At 37.0% G+C, this 20,739-nt stretch overlaps 1 pseudogene; it reads left to right on the top strand.

Moving 5' to 3' along the window:
- The window catches only part of LOC113063106 (protein enabled homolog), a 56,830-nt pseudogene that overhangs the window by 9,817 nt on the left and 26,274 nt on the right, over positions 1-20,739 (top strand).

The following is a 20,739-nucleotide window of genomic DNA, read 5'->3' as shown; positions in this document are numbered from 1 at the left end:
CTTCCAACAGTCTTTCTGTAAACCTTTCTTAGTGCTGAAGCAAATTGAAATCATTTGGATGGAGACCGTGAAGGTTTGTAAAAACTTAACGGCTGAATAAAAAACAATAATAAAATTATGATATTCACAATGTTGCGTAATTTATTTTGGCAGCAGCATCCTTGGCCTGTTGTCAGCATGCAGAAATGGCATCCATGTTTATATATGCAGTGCCATTATCACACATGCTGCAACAAGCATCCCTTCATCTTAACTTGTGTAGTTTATTTGTGAATGAGTGTGTTACATGGCCAGAGACAATGGAGCTGTCATCGAGGATGTTACTTTGAGCTGTGGAGAAGGTTGATGATTATTTCTCCTGATGTTGTGGGCGCTGGGTTGCATAATCAGATCTTAGTTTACCATGCTCTTCCCCAGAGCATTTTGCAGGCAGCGGTTGCTCCCGCGTCTCTGCAGCCTCAGCACGAAGCTCTCTGATGTCATTTTTTAGCTATTGAGATGTTAAAATGATGAGGGAATGAAAATGTTTCCTGATTGCATTGCTACAGTGCTTTGGATGTTTTTTTTGTTTTTTTTTTTTAATCAGAGGAGTTTATGATCACACTTTGTCAAATTTACAGTCAAATTAATTTGTTTAAACATTAACCAAACAGTTTTTTTGAGTCATCTTTGATCCAAATGTCAAACACTTGACATGCAACAGAGATTCAGTCAAGTATTTGCCAATTAACACTAATATAATGATTAATTACAATTGTTCACTTAATCTTTGAAGAAAGACAAATAATAAAAGGTTTGAAAAAGATTAAATGTTTTGTACTTGACGCAATTGATAATCTCTCTCTCTCACACACACACACACACACACACACACGCTTAAACTGCTTTATTATTTGCATCCAATTCCAGCAAAGCTTTTTATGAGCTTTTTATTTTAACATGTTCCCTAAATAGCTGTCATAATTTGGGTATGCACATTATTCCATTATTATGAAAGGAAGTTTTCCTTTCATGATCACTTGTGCTAATCTCCCTCTGTCCTTGGAATTTATTTGCACCTCTGGATTAGGGCTGGGCGATATATCTAACGATATGATCATGCACATTTAGTCAGTTAATCTGGTTCCGTGATTAGCATTAAATCACCATCACCTGCTTTCAAATGGAGCAGCATTTAATTGACAGAGCCGTAGATCATTGACAAGCTATGCAATATAATGTTCATTATCGAAGGCGATTCATCTGCGATAATGAACGCGATATTGCGTAGCTTGTCAGGGATCTACGGCTCGGTCTATTAAATGCCGCTCCATTTGAAAGCAGGTGAAAAGGTTCTGCTTCTATTTATTTATTTATTTTTATGTTGTGTGTGTGTGTGTGTGTGTGTGTGTGTGTGTGTGTGTGTGTGTGTGTGTATATATATATATATATATATATATATATATATATATATATATATATATATATATATATATATATATATATATATATATATATATATATATATATATATATATATATATATATATATATTAGGGCCGGGACTTTAACGCGTTAATTGAGATTAATTAATTACTCAAAAAATAACGTGTTAACTAAGATTAATTAATTACAGAAAAAAAAATCCCGCATTTTTAATAACTTATTTTTGCACCGCGGAACGTTTCTCACTGGATGAGTTTCGGCGGGACCGATTATACTGGAACACCAACTAGCGTTCGCATATCACCGCAGCACACATCGAGTCTCAAGTATCACCTCAATGAAAAACACATAGCAGCTAGCGTGGACTTTACATTTTATGTTGAACTATGTATTATTTTGTTGGTGCAACAGTTTATGTTGAACTCTTTATTGTTTTGGCCAAGGTTTGTATACTTAGTATGTTATGGCCTCTGAAGCAACAGATAGATGTTTTCTAATAGTCATGGTTTCCAATGTTCAGAATGTAATTGACAGTATTGTGTTTTACTTGAAAAAAAAAACACTTTACAGAAGGTTCCAGCACCTATAAGCTACCTGAATTTCTGAAATGTACTATTTCTAAATTGTTTCTAAATATGCTATTGCTACACTTCATGGCAAAAATTGCACTGGTCTGCTAGACTTGGTTGAACAAAAATAAACAATATTTTGTTGCTTAAGCTTATGTATTCAGTCAATATTCAATGGTATACTATAAATCCATGTGAAAAAAAATTACTTCTCACTGTTCTCAGGTCAAATATTTATCTGCGATTAAAATGCGATTTAATTTCGATTAATTAATTACAAAGCCTCTAATTAATTAGATTAATTTTTTTAATCGAGTCCCGGCCCTAATATATATATATATAATATGGAGAGAGAGAGAGAGTTATTTTTTTGGATAATTTGTTTTGATTTTGTTTAGTAATTGTTTAAAACGTTGTTCTTTTTGTTTCTTTGCAAAAACTGTTTGGGGATTTCAGTATTTCCTATTTGAGTCATAGATTTGTTGAAAGAATGGGGTTTTTGTTTTGGATGTGTCATGGCTCTCTCCCCTTGGCCAGTTGTCCTGTGTAAACCATTAGCTCTCTGACTGTTTGCCATCTATTACTCTGTAATATGACAGAGAGCACCGGAGAGCCCTCTCGGCTCACTCCTGCACCCCTGTTTATTAATTAAAGTGCAGGGACTGGTCTCTGCAGACAATCCTGTTAGATTAGCCTTTATCTGCCGGGCCCGTGATCCCCTCAATTCATCTCAGTTCTCAGATTGATTTCAGGGGAAAGGAAAACAAAACACTGGACAGTTTGTCAATGTATATATTCTGAAGTGCTTTGTCATGATTGTTAATTTTACCTGATTAACTAAATGCTGTTAGCCGTGTTGCATCTGATCTTGAAGTCTTTCTTTTTTTTTGTATGTGAATATTAAGTTGCATCATTTTTTTGTGAGAATTTATATTAGTGTAAATCAAATAGTAAGGACATCAGAGTATTGGTGCTAGTTTTACAGTGTGTCAACCAAGAACTGTTGTTATCTGATGCAAAGAAACCAAGCAACTAACAAAATGCAGCTGGTCATAAACAATCTAGCAATTTAGACATGTTTTCCGTTGCGCAAACAAAGAAGGGACACAGATTCATTACAAATGGGAACAGATTTATTGAATGATATACTGCCATAATAATATTTGTCAGTGTTTCTAAAGGAGGGAGATATGCACAGCCAGAAATATTTTTTCACAAGGTCGGAGCACTTTTTCCACTCTCTCTCGCCTTTTCACGTCTGCGTTAAAAGTGTTGCTTCCATGTGATCACATGACATGAAGTAAGTGCGTGTTAGCAGCACCTTTTAGTGGCTCGCAGTGGGAAGTTGGAAGTCATTGTAAATTATTTAGTGTTAAATGCAAGGAAGAGTTGCTCTATAGTGCAAAGTGAGCAGAGAGACCGGGGAGATTGATTTCCAGTGTTTACATTTAATGGGTGACTGCTTAATGAAAGCGTGACCTATAAAGGTGTACTGCATTTGAGAGCCAGTCCAGGATCACATGACAGATGGTTACTTCTCTATGCTTTAAAGCTTTCTGTGATTGAAAGAAGAGTTGTCTACTACAATGATTTACTTGCAAAGTCTTCTCATTGAATAAAAGGCACTGATTTCCATATTTATTGCCTTATTTATTTTAGACCAGAGAGAGCTGGAGGACATCAAATTATAATTTTTTTAATTACTTTATTGAATTTTATTGAATGAGTGCTTTAACCATTGTGACTATTCAAGGCAGATTTGTTTTGCACCATCCAATCATTCATATGTCTCTCTCTTCTTCCTTTTCAGTGAGCAGAGTATCTGTCAGGCGCGGGCTGCTGTCATGGTATATGATGACACCAATAAGAAGTGGGTTCCGGCTGGTGGATCCACAGGCTTTAGTCGAGTCCACATCTATCATCACACTGGCAACAACGCCTTCAGAGTAGTGGGCCGTAAAATTCAGGACCACCAGGTAAGCGAAAGGGGAGCTGTAGTTGGAAACTTTTAATTAGCATGATGGATGGACAAACAAATTCTTTAATTAAGTTTCCATGCTGGTCATTTGAAAAGAGGTCGATATTTGTACTTAGTATTACACTCCAAAAAATAAATTCATGTCACCTATTACCTATTAGAAAGTTCCAAACATTGTTTTTAAAGTTCTTTTGAAATAATAATATTGATCATGACATTAATGTAATATTGTGTATAATATAAACAAATTTCCTGCATTAATTAATTAGCTAAAAACATTTGTAGTAACTTAAATTAAATTATGCTTCTTTGACCATATGAGGAATGACTGTGCTAACACTATAATATCTTCACTGACAAGTAAAATGTACTTTATTAACTTCACATGCTTAATAATTACAATTTTTGCAGTTTTTTTTATGCAGTTTTTTTTTTTTTTTTGCATTATGTTGTGTTTGCTGTTAATTTGAAATGACATAGATAAGACTTCTTTTCTTCTAGCTTTTTGGAACCTCTCACTTTTTTTGAGTAATCACTTGAAAATTGTTTATGCTACAAATTGAGTTCATCGTACTCAATGTAGTGTATTTAAACACAATTTCATTAGAAGTTGCATAACTCAAATATTTATGCAAACTGTGGCATTATTTAAAAAACATTTTTAAAAGTGTTTTTTTCTTTTGTTAGCTCAATTATTTCTGAATTAATTTATACTAAATCATTTTATTTTAAATCACTTTTAAGCTTTTAGGAAGCAGTATGGATCTTCTGCTTTTTATTGTAGTTTTTAAAAAGGATAGCTTCTAAAAAAAAAAAACAGTAAGGTATGTAATATTATAGTGAATATTGTCACAGATATGGGCTGTTGTGATAACGTCTTTTAGAATCTAGTCTGATATGAGTGTTGTAAAGGCAGTCCACATCCAGTGGGTTTAACTGAAGGCAGTCTGCTTGGCCTCGTCGGCTTCTCCTGCAGAGAGTGCTTTGATGACCCATGACACAGAACATGGGAGGTTTGAGAGGCTCACAGATCAGCACAGCGTGCTTTAAAGAGAATAACATCTCATGAGAAATGCTAATGCATTGTGGGGTATCAAGAAATGGTTCACACACAAAAAGAATTGTCATCATATACTCAGCATGACAATGGTCTAACCATTATGAAATTCTTTCTTTTGTGAATCTAAATGTGGAATGATAAAGAAACTACTGACTACTGTCAATGTTAAAGCCATTTGTCTTGAAGTGCCATTTGCGGAGATTATAATTGTTACCCTGGTCCCATTTGAATGCTATTAACATTATCTTAAATGAAACATCTACTTTAGAGATTCTGCCAAATGTGCATGCACACACGTGAGAGCTATGCGCAGCTTCAGCAACCTTTCCTCATATTTTTGTGTGTATTTTGTGAACTCCCATATGTGGTGGGAGAGACTTAATTAACTGCCCCTAAACTGTAAAACAGGAGCCTCCTTTTAATGTTGAAGGCTTCATGATGCATTTTGTGTATGCCAACAATTTGGCAAGTAATTATATTATGAATAGATACATGAATATGAAGTCTGGTGGAATGAATAGAATAACTTTTCCATGACAGGTGTATTGATGTGACCGATTTCTGATCAAAGGCATTCAAAATTGTAGTTTAAAAGTGAAAGCAGTTTTTTTTAATTAATTTTTTGCTTACATAGCAAATATAGACTTCTACTGATCATGCATTTCTTTGCATTGTTTTTTACCATGCCACTGATGCTGTCAATACAGCTTAACTTGTATACTTGCATGCTTATGAAACTATTTTTTTTATATGTTTTGTACTTTTGATTATGCTTTAATTTTTAAGCTTCGTACAGTTGCTGCTGTTCCGTCCTTGCGAAGTCTGTATTATATTTCCTGATCATCATCAAGGACTTATTTGTATGCTGTATCCTGATATAACCAAGTCCATTGTATCCATGTTAATAGGCAGCCAATCAATCTCTCTGTGAAGGTTACTCAGTCAAGGCTGTGCTGGAGTCGAATGTTCAGTGTTCAGCTGAATTGACACTGTGTTGAGACACCTTTTTAAAATTAAGAGTGTCCAGCACTTGTAGCCATTTCATTTCATTTTAAGGGTGTAAATGCTGTTTCTAGGATCATTAAAAGGTGTTTTTTAATATTTCTATCCCACCAAAAACGTTAAGGACATGCATGTCATTTGTATTTAAGAAGTAATTTCACGGGGAGTGTTTAAGAAACCTATTTGAAAAGAGTTTTTGCTTTTCTGTTCAGAGGCATAGAAACTCACTTTTGTGTGCTAAATTTAGAATGTTTCACGTCACGTAATTCACTTCAGGCTGTATATTGCACATGTATTTAATTAGCGTCTGGCCTGCTTCTTTTTTTATCTGTTCATTTCCTGTGAAGAAATGAACCGTTAAAGAAACCGTTCTGTCTTCCATTGTTTAGGTGAGGACATTTTTCTACACATTTAGTGAAGTGCATGGTAATGTGCACTTAAAGGTAACCTTTATTCAGCACTGACCGTGGTTGTTGCGTCCTGCTGCACAAATGGCAGAATTCTGAGGGGGTGGTGACACTGTACATGACTCATTGTGATTTGATGGTTTTCTGTGTTTTGTGGAAAGCCTATTTCTGCTTCTAAAGCACCTAGGCCTTTTTAGTCATGGTTATGTTAATAATTCACAACCGGCACAGTCATCACTGTGATATCTGAAGATGGGGCATATCAGATTACTTCAGGAAACTTACTGGCATTTGTTGACGAGCCATTCACGGCGGTTTAATATCGGAAATGAGAAAAGAATTAGAGCTGCACAGAAAATGTCAACACACCTTTTACGTTTGACCTGCCAGGATAGCCTTGTCATCTATATATAACTGAATAATGTCTTTAGATCTATTCTTGCAAGGGAGCCAGTAATTGTAAATTAATAGACACACATTTACAAGAACAACACTCTATAAAAAGCTGTTCCAGTAATGAATGCTTGTGATATATTCTGTTTAAGTGGTTGGAGTGGAGGAAAAAATATATATGTTTCCTGTATATATTCAAATTAATATGAAGAAAAAATTGCGCCTAACATATATGTACAGTATAGGTGATTTAAAAATTTTACTGTATTTAGCAGAAGTTGCCACCACTTAAGGCCTGTACGGCTAAAACACTGGAAACTAGTCGAGAAAAGTTCTTATACAGGGCCATGCCCCAGTCTTAATTCTTGCTGCTGAATCTCATTAATGTGTTGAGAAAACTGAGAAGGTTTCTCCACTTGTAAGTTGTGACAGGATGGCTGACAGTTCAGATCTCCTTTTATAAAGCTTGCTAATTAGTTGCACTTCTCATGGTAATTACATTGATGTCAATGGATGAGAGAATGAAATGACTGGGAAAACAGCCAGTTTACACAGAAGCTATAGAGAAAGAGTCACCTTGTTGAGGACATGATATTTGGAGAGTTTAGGGAGCCAGTCAAGTGTTTTCATAGGAGATTACCACATTAACAGAGTAGTAAGATTGCTGTGACACCTGTCTGGTGCTGGGATGGCTTTAGAAAACTTTGTGCAAGTTCTGAAGAAATGCATTTACTTTATCTGCAAGAATAGAGGTGCTGCTAGTAGCATTTTCAGTTTCTAGTTCGTCCTTGTGAATCTTTAAGGGAGCAAGTCTTTGTCTCTGAAATGCAGCAGTATCTGTCATCTTTTAGTAATGCAGATGTTTCTCCTTTGTGTGGAGAGGTTGTTTAGTAAGAAATTTTTTACTTTAAACTTTTGAAGCCTTGAGTTTTATCGGTTAGGTCTCATGAGGAAAAACGTGGTTGTGCATATGTTTTTGCAAAAAGTGGAATATGTTGCCCATACTAAACATGGGTTTTATTTTCTTCAGCACAGATGAGGCTTCTTTTAATGCTTCACATGGAAGCTGCAGCAATTTGTATATGCAATGTCACATTGTTCCCCCGAGACCGTTGTAGAGTTTTATGGACTACTCCGTGTTGTCTTGAATGGGGACATGTAGTGCTTTACAGCCTTTTGTAAAATATATGATTTTCAAGTATTGATTTGAATATTAATATGCTGTTCTTATCTGTCAACAGGTGGTAATAAACTGTGCCATTCCCAAGGGGCTGAAATACAACCAGGCCACACTAACGTTTCACCAGTGGCGAGATGCAAGGCAGGTGTACGGCCTTAACTTTGGCAGCAAAGAGGATGCCAATGTATTTGCCAGTGCCATGATGCACGCCCTGGAGGTGCTGAACTCTCAGGATGCAGGTGGGAATGCTGTTTTCACACCAGCGTGCAGAGCTTAATGACGTGTGAACTGGGTTCTGTGTTTCAGCACTTTTACATGGCACTCCAATAGTGATAGTCAGGATACTTCTAAAGAATCATATGAAGCATCATTTTGGAACTCTTGTAATATAATAATAATAATTATTATTATTATTATTAATAATAATAATAATAATAATAATAATAATAATAATGATAATAATCGTTATTATTATTGTTGTTGTTATAATAATGAATCTTGGTTGAATCATGTTCAGATAAATAATTAAAAATAAAAATACAACTGCAACATTATTATAATTTTTATTGTCAATATATTTGTTTAGATTAGATTTTTTTCATCAAATAAATAATGTATTAAAGTAAATAAAATAATAATAATTATTATTGTAGTAGTAGTATTTTGGTGTCATATTACTGTTATTAATGATCATATTAGCTATCATATTACTATTCCCACCACTTGAAAAGTTCCAGGATGTGCATCAGTGATTTTGCACCGCAGTAACAACAGCCCATAAGTCCTGGTAAAAATACTGCAATGCACATGGCTTATTGCTTTACTGTAAGATCGCTGATGCTGCACATTGCAAAATCTACACTTTGTGTTTTTATTCTGTGTCAGACATGATTTAAATGTATTAAAAACCGTCTAATTAGTAAATGGTACTTCACTGGTGAGCTCTGCAGAACCTGACTGAGTTCTGTTCTCTGCCCAGTTAGTGAGGTCACACTTGGAGCCAGACTCAGCCTGTTGTGCTCAACGAATTGTACTTTAGCAAACGGGGCCTGCTCACAGGGGTTTTGTTTTTGTTATTCATGTTGTTTATGAGAGTGAGAGTCTGGGTTACCTCTGATTGGGTTTAGGAGGAGGTGCCTCGGCTTGTGTATAACAGTCTGCATGAAATCCATTTGTCTGCAGTGGTTGCGTGTGCTTGTGTGCGCTGACACGTCGCTTTCGGCCTTTTTTCCTCTGCTGTCTGAGACTCTTGCACGGTCACAGCGGGGGGTCATTCCCCACACTGAGCTCAGTGTTCTCAGCGTGTCAGGGGCAGTTCATTGCTGAGCTTGTTTTCTCTATTAGAAACAGATGATACTTTGTTTTGTGGACCGGACTCTGCTTGTCTCTTTGAGATATGGCTGATCCCAGAGTACTGAACTGTTGCATATTGATCTGTTCTCTCTTCTACAGTGTATCACAATAGTAAGGTCATTCTGTTAACCCCACAATGTGTGTTTGAGGCAAGGAAGATTTTGAAAGGATTGTTTGTATCAATTGCAACAAGTTGGAATCTATTCAGTTAGGCTTTCTTTATAGGAAAATAGTGTTTCAGTGATGTATAGAATAAATATGAATGTCACAATTTGATTTTTGACTTTTTTTATTCTATTTCAGCTTTATTTCAGTTAATAAATTCTTTTTTTTCGTCTTTTTGTATCTCAGAAGGAAGAGAAGGCATTTTGTGAAATAATCTTTATTCAAGCAATGCAGACATTGTGACTGTTGCTGTTTTCCATGACCTTCAGTTCTTTGTCTCACTAATCTAACTATGGAAAGGTATCTAGTCACTGCTCTGGGCTCCCGTTATCTCCACAGGAGGCTTCAGACTCTGTGGCCTTATTACTGTCTATTAATTACCTGATAGCACGGCAGTTAATTATGCAAAGCCATGTTAATTATGCATACTTTGCTGATGTGTGGATAGCTTTGCAGTCCAAGTCTTCTGACTGTTGCCATCCAAAAAGCATTGAATGAATGATGTGAAATGCTGTTTACTGTGAGATTGTCATTTTAGTCTCACTCTCAGACACACACACTTTTTTCAATTAATTAATGAATTAATTTGAATGGCTTCATTCATGATTTAAATGAGTAGATCACTAAAATTGAACCTGTTTTTTCAATGATACATGTGAGCAAGGTGTCAATATAGGACAGCGTGTCTTGTTATTATGTTTTCTAGGGTTAAAAGTGTGAAATGCTGTGTGAGACAAAATGCTACAGTTGAAAAAGTCATTTTCAAAAAAGCAGCTTGTAGGTGCCTGTAGGTACCTGGCATGGAGACAGTAATTTTGGGGAGTGGCCTGCTGCTTAGAGAAATTCGCTGTACCGGATAAATCCGTCTCTTTCTCTGTTTTTTAGACGACTTGAAAGGGGGCCTGTTTCAAGTTAGGCGATGGAGTAGACCAAACTAAACAGAGAGGGAAGGCAAAACACTCATCCAAACAAATGCTTCATTAAATTGGTGGTATTGCGGGCTTTGGTTGCAATACTCTTATCGCATATGTTGCACTTTGCTGACTCGGCATCCACTTTTATAAAGTGTAGCCACAATTTAGACTTCTTTGGCATTGTAAAACGGAAACGTTTTGAGAAAAAACAACTACACTTGTGTTGTGTGACTGCGAGTATCTTCATAAATCCTCCCTGTCACGTCACGTGGTGGTGGACGGCCAATCACAGCGAATGTAGGTCCTTACATGCACGTATGCTAAAAGCTCACACAGAAACAGCTGCTTGGCAAAAATAAAAATTGGAACCAAAATTTGGCCCCGAAAGATTAAAAAAAATTTTGATACTCATAGTATCAAAGTTTTTCGTTCGATACCATAAAGGCATCGAAATTCGGTACCCAGCCCTAGTCCAGGGGAACCAAAAGTCCTTTTTTTACAAACCCCTAGAATATATCTGCTAATTTAAGCTGGGTGTAATTTGCAACCGTCACATGCCAGGGTGATGTTACCCTGATGCTGGAGCCATGGACAGTGTGAGATTTGGTGAGTTTTTATATAAATGCTGTTGCCAGCATGACTGAGAATCTCTGTTGCAGGGCAGACAGCCCTTGAGCTCTTGGCAACATTGACTATATATACAAGGAGGTGTGATGGATGTGCTGATGGATGTATTGGTGAGGTAATGTATGAACAAGTTTGTCACTGAAAAATCAAACCGTCCAAACCAGACAATCTGCCTGTGGAGTTTATATGAGAAATGTGACATTTTATCTTTCCCACGGTTAATTGGAGTTTAACTACTGTAAACTTTATGCTTTCTTCACTTTTATTTAGTTTATCTCCCACCTTGACGTGACCGCTAGGAATGTGTGAACAAAAGCGTGATTGCTTACTGGCACAGACAGCCATGTGTTTGTGGTTGAGGACCAGGATCTGAAGTTTGTTGTAGTGCTGATGGGATGGCAGCAGTTGGGTGATTTAGTTGCTGTTGGTTAAGCTCCTTCAATACCCTGGCTTAGCTGAAGCTGTGTGATTTTTCACGCTGTGAAATCTCAGTGGGGAAAAAGACCTTGTCTTGTACCGAAATAATTACCCTGGCAGTGTAGACTGTTATTGAAATCTTCTTTCTCAGTTGAGATGGACAGATGTTAATACTTCGGTTGTTAATTATGTTCATGTTATGACTGTTCATCTTGTTTGTCTAAAAAAAAAAAAAAAAAAAAAACTCACCGTCTTGGCGAAACACATTTTTAAATAGGCGTTGTCTTTATAAATGAACCACAGATTTGAGTTTTAACCAACTACATTCTTGCCTGAAATACTTTTAAAACTACATTTCATGACAGAATAACAGCAATATTTTGAAAATGATTCAAATAAATGGTGGCTGAAATCACAATGCTGCGTGAACTCAACCAATCAGCATGTTTAGCTCCCAGGTCCCGCCCCCGAAAGTTCCGGAACTTTGAAAAAGTACTACCTCTCCAGCAGCGACTTTCTGAGGGGCATTTTTTTACCCAGAACTTTTAGTTCCTGGTTCCTGTGGTGGAAACACACCGAGTACCAGCCCAAAGTCCTTAGTTCCTGGGTAAAGTTCCTGCGGTGGAAACGCAGCTTAAAGTTGCGGCAGGGAACTTTTGACGTTCTAGCTGTTAATAAACAGAACTGCTTGCGTCTTGCGGAAGAACATCGTAGCCGGAACTACTTCTCTCTGTTTATGTTTATGACGAATCACAAAGGTACTGGGTTACTCTGCCGCGGTATCCCCGAAGCAATCTAAAATAGTCCGAATATAAACACTTATTATAGGTGCACACTAGTGATTCAGGACAAGCCAAAAACACGGTTTGGAAAATGGATTCATGGTGTACTCGCTTATTATATACATTTTTCTACATTTTGAACACGAACAAAGTTACAGACCGCAGCTCTGATTGGTTGTTTCTTAACGGGAGTGATGTATTCCCTGCAAATGGCAATAGGAGCACTGGGAGGAGCCAGAGGAGCTTGATTTTTTTTCACAGATTATCTGTCTCATATTCTACTGTCAGGACATAATGACAGGTTTAATAAATGTGTAAAAAATATTTTTTTTTTACAAAAGTTCCCTACAGCACCTTTAACGGAGCAATTGCACAAGGGTTAGTTTTAATCTAACCAAACATTACAGGTGTGAATGCACCCATAAGATTATGTTTAACATAATTACCTGCATTTTAATTTCATCTTTAAGACCAATGTCACGACAAAATACTTATTCAAGTTTCTGTTTAATTTGGTTTCATAGCTTTGCTTCCATGTGAATTTATCAGGTTTAAGGTTGTTTAGACAAGATTACTTAATATAAATAATAACAGGATGACCCCGGGTCCTTAAGTCTTAAAATGTCTTAAATTCAATCATTGAATTTATAAACATTGGACAGACTGAAGTTTTTTCCCCGCTGTAGTTAGTGCGTCAACAGATTAATAAACAATTGTAAGAATTTTACATGAAAGATGACTCATGCATTTAAAAAGGTAAAGGTAAAGGTAAATAACATCCTGGGGTAAATATTGAAAATGCTGATTTAAGTATGTAAAAGCTGATAGAACGCTGATGAAAATTTTGCTTCAGAATAATTCATTTACACCACCAAAAATCTCTTGTGATGCTGTGCTTTTGTGGGGATGTTTTGTATGATTTCACATAGGTGGTATTAAAAAATTCTCAAGTCTTCAATTTAACTTATGTATGTAGACACCCAGTATAATACTAAATATAAGATAAAGGATGCAAGTAAGATGTTTTTTCAAATTGATACCCGGTCTTCCACATCCTTTTGCCTAAAATGGAGAAGAAAAAAAAATCTGATCTTTAAAAGTCCAGATACCTTAGCCGCCACATGGCTCATGTGTCCTGACCTTTATGTCATCACTTTCTGAGATTGAAAGATGGACTAACAGTCCTGGTATATGCTTAAAAAAATTATTTCTCAGAAACTTTACTTGGCAACTGTTATAACTAACACGACTGATCATAGAGCACTAATTTTAGGTATCTGTCACTAGCTTCCGTGTAACATCCTGCCTGGACCAGTAGCCTGCAACATGTAAGAAGGTCATGAGTTAAGGTTTCTGTGCCACCCTTCAGTGTATAAATATGTCTCGTGATGACTTGTTGACAATCGTGACATATGGGGGATTGCATGAGCTCATCCATGTCAGAACAAAGCAGGCTTTTCACCCCGTCCTACCGAAGACCCCCAGCAACCTGCTATGTCTGTGTCTAGAGGTCTAAATGAAGGACACCCTGCTTTGAGACTTCACAGGTTGTCAGGACAGGTATTTATTTTTTGAGACATGGTCCTTCTGAGAGGAAATAGAAAGACAGAACATTCCTGAGCCAAAAAGAGTTTGTTTTTCTGGTCACAGAGCCTAAATATGGCTTGAAAGCGGTGGGCTTGAACTCGTGTCTGGTATGTGTTTGTTTTCTGACTAGTGACACCACATGACCACCAAAATTGCTCCAACAGCCAAGGTGGGAGAGATGACGTTGGCAGCCCAGAACACTTTTTATCGATGAGATCATTCTCTTGCCCCAGACTCTTTATAGTCCTCGTTGCAGAAGGTTTCTCCTCTCCAGCTTTCTAAATAGTTGCAGAGCTTGGCTTGTCACTTCTTGGGGTCTTCCAGGACTCAGATTGGCATTTTTGCTTTGGAATTAGCTTCTTTTTTTGGGTTCTGTTCTTAGTTATACAGTTTCATTCTCCATTTTTTCTTTTTTGTGAATGGGAATCTGACTCTGGTTTACAACGGTAGAACTCAGTATCTCTGCCCCAGCTCTCCCAGAGGGACTTGGTCCGTGTTCAGAGCGTCAGAGCAGAAAGGCAGACCTGCAGGCACCTGTCCATCATGCCAGCCCCCAGAGTGTACCGCTTCCCGCAGAAGATCAGCCGCACTGAGATCATCTTGAGGAGTGAGTTTGATGGGAAGGGATGGGGCTTATAACCATGAGACACCTAGCAGGGGCTGTTAGGTACTCTGGGATATTACATCTCTATTTCCAGGACTGAATTTTCTCTTTCTGGTTCAAAGAAACTGTAATGAGCTTTAAAAATCTGACCTTTGTAAAAAAAAAAAAAAAAAAAAAATCTGGATCAGTAGTTGATATGCCCGTGCCTGGTTGTCAGATTCTGTCCTAAAAAAACATCATCTGTCTGAGCAGCAATGAAATGAAAGCATGTAATAAGATTTTTGTTTACTATGAAGATGGTTTGTATAGTTAATAGGCTTTAATAGCCTTTTTTTTTTACGACCCAAACAAGTAAAAAAAAAAAAAAAAAAAAAAAAAAAACAAAGAAAAAGCTTTTACATCCCAAGCAGCAAGTCAAAACAGCAGTGGCTCAGCCAATAGAATTAGTTTGGGGGCGGGATTAAAGGGCTTGACAGTGTGAGCATTTCACTCCTATTTAAAACTTAAAATGTGTTTAGGAGCATGAGGGGATAATAATAATAATAATAATAATAAAAGGCTTCTACAGGCTTGCGATTTCAGAGCAGTTTGTATTCAGTGAATACTGTGCAATAGATTGCTTATGATCTAATGTTGATGAATTATGACAATGTTTGCCTTGTGGTGTTTGTATTGTAATATGTTGTAGATGGTTGTAAGAGTACATTACATATCGTTCTCATCTTTTTGAACGCACAGCTGGCAGTAGTAAAGCGTAAACACTTCAAAATAAGAGTCCCAGTCCATTTTAGGCTTGTTAATAGTTACATTTGTTTGTTGTTGTTGCTTTTTTTTTATCTGGTTATTATTGGCATTTTGGTTATAGTAAACCGTATCTGTTTGATGTAATCGTGTGTAGCTTCTGTCTTGGCTGCCTGTTACAGGAAGAAAATACTTAACACATGTTATTCAGTGTGTAGATTTGATCAGTATTGGGACAATAATCTGTTTATTCCAGTTTTTTCAGTTTAGTAGCGCATGTGCTCTTTTGGATTATCTATTTGGCTGACCTGATTTTGTCCGGAAACCTACTGAAACACGGTCATTATTTTTGCAGTTTCTTTTGTTGCCACTAGTACCGCAGAAAAACTTCACCTTCAAACACGTCACTTTGTAAGTTCCCTCCAACCAAGTATAACAAACTCAATTCTGGATTTGAATCTGATGAACATCAAGCCAAAATACTGGTCAAGGTATGTTAATTGTGACGGCTGACAGATTTTGTTTAATCATTCCAATTAACCACTTCACATTCCTTGCCAAGTTTATCACGAGAAGTCATTAAATGTCTGAAACAAGAGCTGCTCTTTTCCTTCTATGAAATGTGTGCATGTTTTAGCTCTGTCAGTCTGTTCACTACTTTTGCAGCCATTCTCAATCTAGTTTATCCTGTAGTTTGTTTTTTACTCGATTTGAGTTGTCTTTCCAAGATAATACCATTTCCCAATGTCATTTCAGCTTTCTGTCAGAAGTGTAAGTGACATGCTTGCGATGGTCTACACAATGTAATGGATCTATTTTGCTAATAGCCTCTAAAGACGTCCGTTATTTCAACAAAAGCTGCATTTTATGTAGAGATGTTCCGATACCCTTTTTCTCTTCCCGATACCGATTCCGATACCTGGGCTCAGGGTATCGGCCGATACCGAGTACTGATCCGATACCTGGGTGTATATCTGTATATACAGCTGTATATACTACTAGCCCTGTGTAAATTGCTAGAATTTTTTTATGGTGTGCTTCAGACAGATCCCTCAATAAAACATGAACAAATACATGGTGAACTACTGTATTTATTACAGTATTTTTATTATCTAACATGAATTTGACAGTATTATTTATTTTCTTATGCAAAAAAGAACTTCAAATGCAGCCAAAAATCTAACACCGCAAACTAAAAAAGGTATTTAAGTTTTACAATATAACTGTATAAAAAAACTGCAACAAATAAGTCTAGGAATATAAAAAAAGATCTATTAATCAGATAATCTCTTTACAACAAAACAAGTAAAAAACAAGCAACCATCTAGGCATAATTATTATTATTATAGAGACGTATTATTATTACTGTAGGCTACAACAGTAGCTTTATATATTGTCAATTTACTCATGTAAACCAAACATTTATTTTAATGGGCTGCCATGAAGATCTTTGAGTGTCTGTGTTTATGATATGACAGTATTCTCAAATGAAACGGTAAATTCTCATGAAGTGACGGTTTATGCGTTCGTGTCCTCATGACACACAGCAGAGACTACAAAACAGCGAGCTCTCGCGCATCTGTGCCAGTCACCCACAGAGATGTAGATTTTGCGGGAGTAATATTTAAATAGTATTTTGCAGTTTAATATTCACAGACACTAGTATATATTCGGCTACTGTCTGGAGCCCTGCGTTTTGACTTACACGGAAGCGACTGAACGCAGTTGCCGGTACTGAATATACTCGAGAGTCTGTAACTACCGGTACTACAGAGACATACTGCTAACCACTGATCTATAATATAGAAGCGGCTTCACTGTCTTTTGGCAGTTTAGAATGTGATGAGTGATCCAGTCATATATAGATCAGGGCTAGGGTGACCACCTGGCTATTGCTCTGTTGCAGGTCAGCAGACCTGATTTTGCGGGACAATGCGGGACACGAGGCAGAGAAATTACTATTATTATACTAGGTGAATAAATATTGATTTTTTTTATTAGATATCTCTTTTTGCAGTGATGTTAACATGTTTTAAATTGCTAAAAGGGTTTATAAAAATGTTAATGACGGTGCTGACCGGCGCTGTGAACGTCACTAATAATATTTAATAGTAATATCAGTAAAATAAATATCAACATAAATAGCACGTTAACAGCACGTTAACAGAACGTGTGTATTCAATCCAAATAATTAAGTGAAAATAATAATCCAATCGCTACAAAGCACATTTCCAAATAAGCATATAAATTCCATTAGGAAAGACTAGAAAGATTAAATGCGTTCTTACCAGATTCAGTGCATCTTGAATTTATATTTTTTGTCTGATCTGGCAGCTTAGAGTAGGGCCTTCTCATTCATTATGTGTCATTAGAACTCCTGGCAGGTGTAGCTGTAGTTCACTTTCACCAGGAGTGGGGTTTTTTTTTTCTCGGTGTTTATTTTCCTGCTCTGGCTAGCCGCTAGAACCAATAATAACGGCTGCGCTGCGCATGTTCAGTACGTGTTTTCTTATTAACATTTTTTTTATTGTAGAAATGTAATTTAAAGGACGATTAAATAAAATGACGAAGACGAAATTAAAATGCGGGACACTGCTTATGACTTGCGGGACGCGGGACAAAGCTTCAAATTTCGGGACTGTCCCGCAAAATGCGGGACAGGTGGTCACCCTAATCAGGGCTGCTAACGCGTTTTCATTTCTTCTTCGCTGCTCTAAACAGGGGTTGCTTGTGGCAACACAGCACAACTTCCTGTGTTTTCAATGCATTTTGAGCAGCGAAGAAGAACCGTGCAGCGGTTAGGCAAAGCTTGCGGTCATAACTAGGTCTTTTTTAAGAAAATGGTATCGGATCGGTATATGGGTTCATGTACTCGCCGATGCCGATGCCAGAATTTGTTGTGGTATCGGAGATATTTCCGATACTAGTATCGGAATCGGAACAACTCTAATTTTATGGTTCGACAAGATGTCTTTAGCTAAAAACAGTCTTGCCAGCTTATTTCAGAAGTGCTAAAAAAGATTGTTTACACTCTGCACCTGTTCAGTGGTCAGATTTTCTTTCATTTGGAGTACAGATGGCAGGACTGTTTCCAAGCAGAACCTCTTTTATTAGGCAACATTGCATCAAAAAGCCTCCCTCCAATGGTTATGCTTCTCATTCCTGCCACTGCAGTCGTTTAGCCGCCCCAGAGCTGAAGTGGGATCAGGTGATGCTATTTAGGATCTCTGGGGTAATGCAGAACACAGAAAACATCAACACCTTGTACACGAGGCAGCTGATCTAGGGCCAGTAGAATTACTAGTTGATTTATTTTTTTATTTCATATTTAGCAATATTTATTAATTATTTTCTATTTTTATTTATTATAAATACATTTATGTGTTATTTATTTATTTTACATTTTTATTTATTTTTACTTTGGAGGTTATCAAATCTGTATGGACTCAACGGATTGTGTAACTAGATGGACAAACTATTTTGAGAAAGTTGTAATACGTAGAACACAGGAACTTCTGCTATTTTTAGGTCCCAGTCCCATTTCTTGCTAGACTTTCTGTCTCTGACTTGGAGCCCTAAGTAATGAGACTCATCAAAACTATGATGCTATAGATTTTCATTATATCCTAATCCTTGGATGTCCGTGAACACAGACCAATATTTCTCTTGACTCCTTCAACTTTCTACCTCTGGGACAGAAATCCTGATTCTGTATGCAGTGACACACAGCATTTCTTTTGACTCATATATGCATGCTTTAATAACGTCCCATTTAACCGTTTCACAGACTTGCTCACAATCCAATCAGAATCTGTGTAAAGCTAGAGAACTAATCATTTGCTTCCTCATCTTCAAATTATGCAGTACTTGACTGTAATTTTCCCATTTGCGGAACCACAACTGTGGAATTAATTGGAAGGCTTGTGTCTGTCTGTGTTGTGGGACACACATGAGTGATAAGGGGATTTGTGTGTTGTATTTACAAGGTGATGATGCAGTGTGTTAGCTGATGTTTCCTTTTCCCAAATGTTGTTATAAAACATCAAGGGGAAAAACGGTTTTTCATGACCAGGTGGTGTCTCAATCTTGGACTGATTTTGAAGGCTTTGGGGCATAATTAATGGTGCCTGCTATGGGAAAGCATCCCAGTTACTATTGCTCAAATGTAGATCTAGGAATTTGAACAATCACTTAAATGTTGCTCCAGTTTTGCTAAACAAGTTAGATTTTGTCCAGATCAACTATGACTGGACATTTGTTGATCGCCTGCTTTGTGTTTCGGTTACTTACAGTGTTGCACCTGGTAAGGCCATTTAATGGATTAATGTGGCTGTTTTATGTGGCTATTTGTATTGTTTAAATGATCAACACAAATGTGAAAATTTGGTTATAATTTACTCAGCCTCGTCTCATTCCAAATCTGTGTGACTTTATTTCAGAAGATATTTTTATTATTACAATATTATATATATATTTTTTATCCTAAACGTCAAGCCAGTTTTACACTCATTGACTTTCATTGTATGGACCAAAGTCTTAAAAATATTAGCTTTTGTTGTTCCACAGAAGTGTGTGTTTATATACATATATTTATATACTTTTTTTGTATGGAAAGGTTTGAAACTACTACACAATAACAACCAAACATTTCTTGGCAGTACTATTTCAAATATTTTGTTAGAAAAAGAGATTCAATATTATTTTATGTAGTAGTATATATTGTCTCATATAGTATAATATATTTCTGTTGTATGTACATATAGTAGGTAAACTGTCCAACACTGACAACGTTTCAGAATGAAGCAGAATTTATTTTTCTTCCCTTGAACTCATGCTTTTTTTTTGTATTTCACATGGTGTGAATTTTGATGGAGTGAAAGATGATTCAGCTCTGTGAAATGAAAGCTGTCCGGTGTATTCATGGCTATTAGTTGTTGGTGACATCATCCGATAACTTGATTTCAAGCCCATTACTTGGTCCTGTGGCCAAGACGAGCTTTGTTTCTCCATATCAGTGGTTAGTGAGACTTCCTTGATCCTCCCTGAAGAAAATATATTTGTACCAATTTTTCTGAAGCGGATCTCTACAATTCACCCTTCATAGTAGCTCGCCAGATTTCAGAGTCTCAGCTGTATCTCGCAGTCTCTGTCCCGAAAGGGTTAAACCCGTGAAAACATCCATGTTTTTCTCCACCCACCTGCCCGTAATAGTTGTGATGCGATTGTAACATTGACCGCTTTACCCTTCGCCCATCCAGGCATATGAATAATTGATCAGGTCCGGAAAGTGCAATAAGTGGACCACATCCTGCTCGGTGAACGTTGTGAGAGAGCGTCTAACGTCTAACTGCCAGCCTATTGGTCTGGTCTTGTCTTACCACAGCAGTGTTTGCTTGAGAGTAGCCACAACAACATGCTGCTTTCTCTGAGATCTCACGGAGTCGCTGATGGCAGTTTGGGAGCTAACGCGAACGGCTCTAACGCACTTGTTACAAGTGCACCTAAAGACCAGGATGGACTTCTGCAGTACATCTG

The sequence above is a fragment of the Carassius auratus genome, chromosome 45, assembly GCF_003368295.1.
Source record: "Carassius auratus strain Wakin chromosome 45, ASM336829v1, whole genome shotgun sequence".
Taxonomy (NCBI): Eukaryota; Metazoa; Chordata; class Actinopteri; order Cypriniformes; family Cyprinidae; genus Carassius; species Carassius auratus.
The sequence above is the reverse complement of the archived record's forward strand: the minus strand, read 5'-3'. Positions and strand labels throughout refer to the sequence as shown.